This window comes from Lactuca sativa, chromosome 6 (assembly GCF_002870075.4).
Source record: "Lactuca sativa cultivar Salinas chromosome 6, Lsat_Salinas_v11, whole genome shotgun sequence".
Taxonomy (NCBI): Eukaryota; Viridiplantae; Streptophyta; class Magnoliopsida; order Asterales; family Asteraceae; genus Lactuca; species Lactuca sativa.
Window position 1 is genome coordinate 194,066,508 of NC_056628.2, and position 10,224 is coordinate 194,076,731.

The window sequence follows — 10,224 nt, forward strand, 5'->3', positions numbered from 1 at the left end:
ACGAGTACCCTCTCGATCCAAGAACTCAGACAATCTTCATCCGACTCGCCGAGTCATATGAACAACTCGACGAGTTGTTCTTGAGCTTAAGAAGATTGCCTTGGACTCGCCGAGTTATATGAACAACTCGCCGAGTCCCTCCATTACTGAGTCTACCCTCAAACTCGCTGAGTCCACTCCACTACTCACTGGTCCCACTCGACACCACTCAAAAGGAAGAAATCGGGGACTCGCGACTCGACTAGCCGAGTCACAACCATGCAACTATTCTACACTCGATTCTGCTTGAATCCATTACATACAAATGATAGATCTGAGTCCAATAAGCTGATTTACCACGTAAAGTTTCCAACTTTACGTGTACAAACACATGAAAAAGGGGATAAAGGCTAAAAAGGCACTTAAAAGGGTAGATCTAGGGTTATGATGTAAAATAGCTCCATAAAGGCAATAGATCTGGGCTCTACAACTCCTAAATGAACAGATCTAAGGATATCTCGACATAATAGGGCTTCCATATCCACATAAGGCTTGAGAATATCATCAACTAGATCTAGAGGGGTTTTTAAAGCATAAAAGGGAAGGAAATCCGAAGAATACCTCAAAGAACTCTGGTTTTCCCCTGAATCTTTGCTCTACAACTCTTCTCCTTGCTCCTTTCTTCTTCTCCTTCTTCAAGCCTTCACAAATGCACACAAGATCACATAAATCACTCAAGAACGAATTAGGGTTTTCTCACAGATCTCTAAGGGTGAAGGAGGCGAGATTGGGGGCTATAAGGTGGCTTAAATAGTGGGCAACCCGGGGATTTAGGGTTTCTCACAGACAGACAGGCTCGCCGAGTCCAGAATATGGACTCGCCGAGTCGCTAGCTAACACGTGCTCGAAATCCCATCCCTACTCGGTGAGTCAGGCTATGAACTCGCCGAGTCCCTCTTGCAAGCTTCAAAATAAATACCATGGAATCATCATACCGGAGACAGGTCGTTACAATTCTCCCCCACTTATCTCAGACTTCGTCCTCGAAGTCTGCTACGGCTGAATCTGCAAATATCTCTGGGTAGTGCTCTCTCATCTCCTCCTCAGCCTCCCACGTCCACTCAGACCCCTTCCGGTGCTGCCACTGTACCTTCACTAACTGAATTTCCTTGTTCCTCAAGGTCTTGGTCTTCCGGTCCAGAATCGCGACCGGCCTCTCAATATAATTCAGGCTGCTATCAACCTGAATATCCTCTAGGGGAATGACTGCTGACTCATCCACCAAACACTTCCTCAACTGAGACACATGAAAAGTGTTGTGGATCTGACTAAGCTCCTCAGGAAGATCTAACCGATAAGCAACCCGACCCACCCGGGCCAAAACCCTAAAAGGACCAATAAATCTGGGGCGCAACTTGCCCCTCTTCCGGAATCTGATGACACCCTTCCAAGGTGAGACCTTCAGAAGGACCATATCTCCCACCTGGAACTCCAAGTCCGAACGCCTCCTGTCGGCGTAGCTCTTCTGCCGACTCTGCGCAGTCTGCAGTCTACTACGGACCTGCTGGATCAACTCGGTCGTCTTGAGCACCACTTCTGTGCTCCCGATGACTCGCTGACCGACCTCGCCCCAACAAATCGGGGTCCTACACTTCCTCCCATAAAGCATCTCAAAGGGAGGTCGATCAATGCTCGCATGATAACTGTTGTTATACGAAAATTCCGCTAACGGAAGGTACGTATCCCAACTGCCACCAAAGTCTAGCACACATGCCCTGAGCATGTCCTTAAGAGTCTGAATCGTCCTCTCACTCTGCCCATCCGTCTGAGGGTGGAAAGCGGTGCTGAAATGAAGACGAGTACCCATCTCGTCATGAAACCGCTTCCAGAATCTGGATGTAAAACGAACATCTCGGTCTGACACCACCGATACCGGCACTCCATGACGTGCCACAATCTCCCGCACATAGATATCGGCTAACTTCTCTGCCGATATACTCTCCTGGATCGGGATAAAATGGGCACTCTTCGTCAACCGATCCACTACTACCCATATCGAATCCACTCCTCGTGCGGTCCTGGGAAGCTTGGTGATAAAATCCATGGTGATATCCTCCCATTTCCACACGGGAATGTCTAACGGCTGTATATTGCCGTGAGGTCTCTGGTGCTCCGCCTTGATCTTCCGGCAGGTCAGGCATCTCTCAACATACCAGGCGACGTCCCGCTTCATGCAGGGCCACCAATAATCAGGTCGAAGATCTCGATACATCTTCGTCGCCACTGGGTGGATAGAAAACCGAGACTTATGAGCCTCATCCATCAACACCTGCCGTACTCCACCCCAGTATGGTACCATCACCCTCCCGTGAAGCGTCAGCAATCCCTGACTGTCATAATCAAACGAGGCTACTCGGCCCACTATCCTCTCACACTTCTGCCTCTCCTCCTTGAGGCCCTCCACCTGAGCCTCTTTGATCCGCTCGAACAATGGAGTAATCACTGTCATCCTCAAACACAGATCCCTGATAGGGACTGCCGACACTTTGCGGCTTAGGGCGTCGGCCACCACGTTGGCCTTCCCTGGGTGGTAAAGGATCTCACAATCATAATCCTTTAGCAAATCCAACCACCTCCTCTGCCTCATGTTCAGACTCGGCTGATCCATAAGGTACCTCAAACTCTTGTGATCCGTGTAAATAGTACAACAGACCCCATAAAGGTAGTGCCTCCAAATCTTGAGGGCAAATACAACCGCCCCCAGCTCTAAATCATGGGTAGGATAATTAGCCTCGTGAGGCTTCAACTATCTCGAGGCATAACCTATCACATGGCCTCGCTGCATCAATACTGCTCCCATACCTGTGATCGAGGCATCACAGTAGACTACGAAGTCCTCTACTCCCTCTGGCAAGGTAAGGATCGGAGCCTCGCACAATTTCTGTCTGAGGGTCTCGAATGCTGCCTGCTGCTCAGGCCCCCAACGAAATACCACCGACTTCTTGGTCAGTCGGGTGAGCGGCACTGCTATCTTGGAGAAGTCCTGAATAAATCTCCGATAATACCCTGCCAACCCTAGGAAGCTCCGAATCTCAGATGGAGATTTCGGGACCTCCCACTGCATCACGGCCTCTATCTTAGCCGGATCTACCAAGATACCCTTCTGGTTGACGAGGTGACCAAGGAACTGCACCTCGCGCAACCAGAACTCACATTTGGAGAACTTTGCGAAAAGTCTCTCCCTCCTCAAAGCCTCTAGCACCTCCCGCAGGTGCTCCTCATGCTGCTCCTGCGTCTTGGAATATACCAAGATATCATCTATGAATACTATCACTGACCGATCCAGCATCGGCCTGCACACGCGATTAATGAGATCCATGAACGCGGCTGGAGCATTGGTGAGCCCAAATGGCATCACCACAAACTTATAATGACCATACTTGGTCCTGAAAGCAGTCTTCTGTACATCCTCATCTCTAACCCGCATCTGATGATAACCGGAGCATAGATCGATCTTGGAGAACCAAGACGCTCCCTGAAGCTGATCAAACAAATCATCTATCCTCGGAAGTGGGTAACGGTTCTTCACCGTTACGTTATTCAACTCCCGATAATCTATACACATACGATGCGACCCATCCTTCTTCCTCACAAACAGGATCGGCGCTCCCCAAGGCGAACTGCTCGGCCGAATGAAACCCTTGTCTAACAGCTCCTGCAGCTGTGTAGACAGCTCCTGCATCTCAGGGGGAGCTAGTCGATACGGTGCCTTGGCTATCAGAGCCGCACCAGGAATTATGTCGATCCTGAACTCAACCTGCCTCTCAGGAGGTATCCCCGGCAAATCCTCGGGAAACACATCCGGGTAGTCTCGCACTATAGGAACATCATCAACTGTCGTCTTGCCCTTCTCCCGGGCATCCAAGACGTAAGCTACAAAACCGGCGCAACCCTGTTGAACATAGCGCCTCGCCCTTGCGGCGGAACAAAAGGTCGGTCCACGCTGTGGCCTCTCGCCCTGAATCACTAACTCTCCCCCACTGGGAGTGCAAACCCTCACCAGCTGAAGCTCACAATCAATCACCGCCCCATTGGGGCTTAGCCAATCCATGCCCACAATAACCTTATTCCCACGCAGGGGAATAGGAACCAGATCCACTGAAAACTGCTCATCAAATAACTGAAGAGAACACCCTCTATGCACTCTGCCGACCCTCACGGTCCTATCATATGCTATCTCAACCTCTAATGGACAATCCAGCTCTCCCAGAGTTCTACTAAATCTCTTGCTAAGTGCAAGCGATACGAATGATCGGGTAGCCCCCGAATCGAATAGTACCATAGTAGAAATGCCGTTCACAGAGAACGACCCTAGATAAAACATACAATCATAAGCAATAATCAATCAATAATAATAATAAAGAGATGAAGGGAAGATACATACCCGTCACCACTTCAGGAGTCGCTCGCGCCTCCTCTGCTGTCATCTGAAACACCCTGCTCTTCGCCACTGGCGTCTCGGCTCGGCCCTGCCGGCCATCTGTAATCCTCAACGTAGCAGGAGCAGGTGCAGCCACCTTCCCTGTTGCAGCTAAACTCGGACACTGGGACTTTTTATGTCCCTTCTGATTGCACTGAAAGCAAATCAGATCTGATGCTGTAACGGCAGTAGCAGGGGCCATACAATCCCTACTCAAATGCCCAATCCGACCGCACTTGTAGCAGCCGGAACTCCCTGCCTTGCACACCCCATCGTGCATCTTCCCACACCTACCACATCGACCGTGGCTCGGCTGTCCCCTGGACCTGTGATCTGAAACCCTGGGCTTTTTGCCCGAACCGCCTGAACCCGAAACCGCCTCCAGTTTCCTCTTCTTCTCCATCTCGAGATCAATCTCCCTCTCCCGAGCCCTAGCAATCATGTCATCCAGCGTTTTACAGCTGGACCGGCTCACAAACTGGCGGATATCGCTCCGCAACATCTCATGATAACGGACCTTCTTCATCTCCTCATCGGCTACGTACTGAGGAACGAGAAGAGCCCTCTCCCTGAACTTGGCGGTGATCTCCGCCACTATCTCTATAGTCTGGGTGAGGTCCTGAAACTCCCTAGCTAACTGCTGCACCTCAATAACCGGTGCAAACTCTGCCCTGAACCTGGTAGAGAAATCAGCCCAGGTCATGGCGTCCAATGCTACGTCATCTCCAATGGAATGTCCGACCTCCTCCCACCAATCCCATGCCCTGTCCTTCAGAAGACAGGATGCCAATCTGACCTTGTCCCCCTCGGGACACCTGCTAGTGCGGAAAGCATTGGCCACATCCGCCAACCATCTAGTACTCGCTATGGGGTCCCACGCCCCATGATAGTCCGAAGCTCCACATGCCCTGAACTCCCTGAATGTAAGGGTGCGCGACCCCATCATGGCCGCCACCTCGGCACGGAAGGTGCCCAATCTCTCATCCATCAGCTCTAGAATTCCCTCCTTGATAGAACCGAAGATCATAGGAGTCTGCTCTATAATCATGCGCGTAATCTCCGAAGAAAGAAACTCTCGGGTCTTCTCATCCATGCGCTCATCCCCCGAGCCTGAACCTGGTCCCTCCCCGGCACTCCCACTGCCGGCTGCTGGTCTCGAACGCAAAACCACCATTCTGAAACACATCACAACTACATCAGAAAACTGAAATATCTCAAGGGATCATTGATACTACAACTAGCTTCCTGGTCTTGTCTCATCCTTTCTTGATTCTAGTACGGATCCTCTGCTTTCAGTAGTACGGGCCCATACTACCTTCCACATCTATCCGTACTTTCTTCAAGAACTACCTTAACTCCACCAAGTCACTTCTACTACTACTGATCTCTGCTACTCTCATCCTAGGCTTGCCCTAGGGAAACCTCAGACTCAACACAACTAGTCCTCAGCTGCTGAAGGCCTCCTTATAATGCTAATTAGCCACCACCTGAACACCATCACATGTGACGAGGCTCAGATAATCCTTCAAGTAAAAGACTCGTCCCTATAACGGTTGGACTCAAACAAGAGCTGCGCAATAGGGCCAATTCCGGCACTCTGGGATTATTCAAACCTGATCACATGTGGTGTGACGTGTTCATCTAATGGCTAACTCCCATCACTCAGAACCCCACAAAGCACGAAGCAAGCAGCATTCGGATAAAGGAAACATTCTCAGGCAAAACTATTCTCATAACGAGAAACTGTACTAGCATACAATGCTAAGCTCATACTATCAGGCATAACCTAAACATGCTATCCTACTGCTGTCTACTCAATACTAGCATGCAATACTCATGAAGCTGTAACACATAAAGCAGGCACATAAGGCATCCTCCTAGATCCTTAGTCCTATACTAGCATGCTGTTCTACTGAAACTGAACATATAACTTGTATGGGTAATTTGGGAGTACTTACTTGAGCTCGGATGATCGCATGCACCACACCTTTATCTCGTTTAAAAATTTCTTTCTTTCTAAGTGCTTTCAAAAATTTTTTAGAAAACATTTTCCTTTTTTTTTTAAAAAAAAAATCTTTCTATCTTCCCCTTAGTTTGAGTTCAGATACACCCGGAAGTGTATCCGAATCCCTCAAACCAAGGCTCTGATATCAACTTGAAACGACCCAAAAATACGACCCAAAAATTTCATTTTTCAATATAACCAAAAACCATAATCTGAGTGTCATATCATAAAACCATACGTGATGTATCTCAAACATAATAAAAACACTATGCGGAAAAACTATATCATATCTATGTCATATCAAATCAAAAACTGAATCAACTCCCAGGATAAAAGCTGAAGCTGTGGTGTGTGCGATGCCATCATCCCGAGCTCTTCCCTTTGCTTGCGGAAGTACCTGAAACCAAAAACTGAAACTGTAAGCATGAAGCTTAGTGAGCTCCCCCAAACTACCGCATACCATACAAGAACATATAAAGCACATACTGGGGCCTTGCCCCCTCCATCGGACCGAAGTCCGAAGTTGACTGACTGGGACCTTGTCCCCTCCATCGGACCGATGTCCGAAGCTGACTAACTGGGACCTTGTCCCCTCCATCGGACCGAAGTCCGAAGCTGACAGACCGGGACCTTGTCCCCTCTATCGGACTGAAGTCCGAAGCTAACTGACTGGGACCTTGTCCCCTCCATCGGACCGAAGTCCGAAGCTAACTGGCTGAACATAGCATAAACACATACATCCTGTCTGAGCCACGAAGGCGTCAAACATACTAACTACTGCATTGGACCGGAGTCCTGAAACTACTACTAACTGAACGGGCCGGCATTGTGGCCTTAGACCCTGATCCTACTGGAAGGAAACTCACCTCGTGAACTGGCTGCTGTGTGTATGGCTCTGGAAGCTAACTGCTGCTGCTCCGGTAGGGTTTTCTCACAGCTCTCTGAGGGTGAAGGAGGCGAGATTGGGAGCTATAAGGTGGCTTAAATAGTGGGCAACCCGGGGATTTAAGGTTTCTCACAGACAGACAGACTCGCCGAGTCCAGAATATGGACTCGCCGAGTCGCCAGCTAACACGTGCTCGAAATCCCATCCCTACTCGGCGAGTCAGGCTATGAACTCGCCGAGTCCCTCTTGCAAGCTTCAAAATAAATACCATGGAATCATCATACCGGAGACGGGTCGTTACATCTTCATTTTGGGATTTTTCGGGGATAACTTCTCATGAACTAGAGTGGCTAGTTGACCAACTTGTACTTCAAGGTTATGGATGGAGGGTTGCTGATTCTTTATTAAAGTTTGTTGTTCCATAATAGCAGAATCAGTGGCATCGTGTATCTTTTTCGAAGCTTCAATAAACTTCATCAACATAGTCACTAGATCGGGTTTCTTCTCGGTTGGTGGCTGCTCTTTTTGATAGAAGCCTTGACCTGTCTGCCTATACTTCTCTTCTTTTTGCTTCTTATACTCTTCACATGGGAGCCACTCCTTCTTCGGTTTCCTCCAGTCCTCATCAAACTTATCCCCACTTGAGTAGCACACTTGAGATTTTCTATTCCCAAACTCATCTAAATTGCAGTCCTTGGTCAAGTGTGGACCACTACATCTCTGGCAACCCACTCTTATGGCATGTTTTTGATGGGTTTTAGCCATAAGAACATCCTATGTGCTCATACAACCCTAATGCTTGGATCTAGGTTTCTCTATTGTACATGCAATTCATCCAAGACTATAAACCCTAGATCTAGCATATGATAATCAATATAACATATAAATTAGGGTTTAGATCATACCTTGATTGTTATGTAGCAATAACAATCTCAAATCCTTCTTGTATTGACTTTAGAAAGCTTAGAGTCACAAATGTCACTCCTCTAATGGTTCACAAACACCAAGAGCAAGAGGATGAAGAAGATAAGAGAAGGAGACACTCAAAAACGTGTAGAAACCCTAAGGATTCAGTTGCTCACGTTTTTGGTGCCCAAGGGGTCCTTAAATAGTGAGGCTATTAGGGTTATCTAACAAGGAAACCCTAACTTGGATGCTTAAGCCCTAAGCAACCCATGGACTCCTTCCTTAAAGGCCTAGGACGATTTCTAATGGATTTCCCCATAGAATTCGTCCACCCCTTTAATATGGAGTCCATTAGCTCAATATTCAACTATCATACAATTGACAGTTCTAGTCCCTTAAGTTTAATTAATGTCTTTTAGTCACAAACTTAATTCTTATTAATTCTTGACTAATATTAATTAAACAATATGATTTCTCCTTTAATAAATTATTCTCATAATATATTAATAAATCATAATTAATCTTTTCTCTCCATAATTCATCCTATCAAGTTGCTTTGGTGAAGGCAACCCAAAAGGACCATGCATCATCGGGTCAAGTACATACCAAAATAGTTATGGACTTAGACACTAATCCAACAGTATTGACTGGTCCAAAGTTGCTGTCAACTCTGATCCTATCAGATACGCGTGTCCTTTAGATAAGGGATCATATATTCCTCCATTCTAGATATCATATAGACTGAGACATGGATCTAAATCATTCTCTCTGTCTATGTGCTGTTTCCCGAATTCAGATTTATGAGAACTGACAACAGACTATAATTTGAACACATCAAATTAGTCCCGGTTTGGCCAAGCACTTAGGTGCCATCAATAAATCATCGAGGGGCCCACAAATATCGCTTTTATCCTACTTGGAATAAAAGAAATGGATAAACTTTGACTCAATGCTCGCTTGCACTCACTCACCGAATCACACAAAACAATATATTTTATAACACCAAGTTACTGGTGCGTTTACATATTATCAATGTGCAACCGACTCGCAAGATACAACTCACACATCTCGGTTTCAAGAATATAAGATGTTATCATCTCACCAATCACTCGTGATAAAATCCATGAAGTGATCCAAGTGAGCGTGGGTTTAATCCAATGCTCAAATCATATTCATAAGCACTCATGAAAGTTGCCGCAAACATTTGCTTATGTCTAATGCTCTTTCGACAATCCACACACCAATTCATGACAATCTTCATTCATATCTACTTCCAACATATGAACGATTGTGGCCCATTTGAATAATTTGACTGTTCTCAACCAATTAAATTATTCAGGAAGTCAAAACATGCAAAGTGAAACACATGAATAATACTAATCTCATATGGCCTCAAACCTTTGAGTATACATAAAACACCTTTTATTTATCACCATATCGATTACTCATTATTTTTCGTTTCGAGTAATCAACTTCTTACTTGAACGCTTACCTATGGTTCTTACTATGTGAAACAGATCAAATGAACACATTTCCAATCATCCTCATTTCACAACTCCTAATCCTTTTTCATAAGTGAAATAATATCAAATTCTTGCCACTTATGGAATATGTTAGATTCTAACATTTTATGCAATGATCATTTCGTAATGTCACTGCACTAAAGTCACAATGACTATTGCCAATGAAATTACAAATTCCTCTATCGGAGATTGTGACAAGACAATTCCTTAGATATGATGTCTCTCACTCAAAGTACATTCCCTTGAACATCCTTTTGCATAAAAGTTTCTAATCTAGGCATTGATTCTCAATATCCAATTCCCAATATGGAAACGTTTCCATATTTTCCATATGACAACTCATTCTTAATAGAATCTTATCTATTCATAATAATGTCGATATGGTCCATCCAATACTATATTTCCAACTACTCACAAGCAACCAATCCTCAGCGAGCTTTGAATC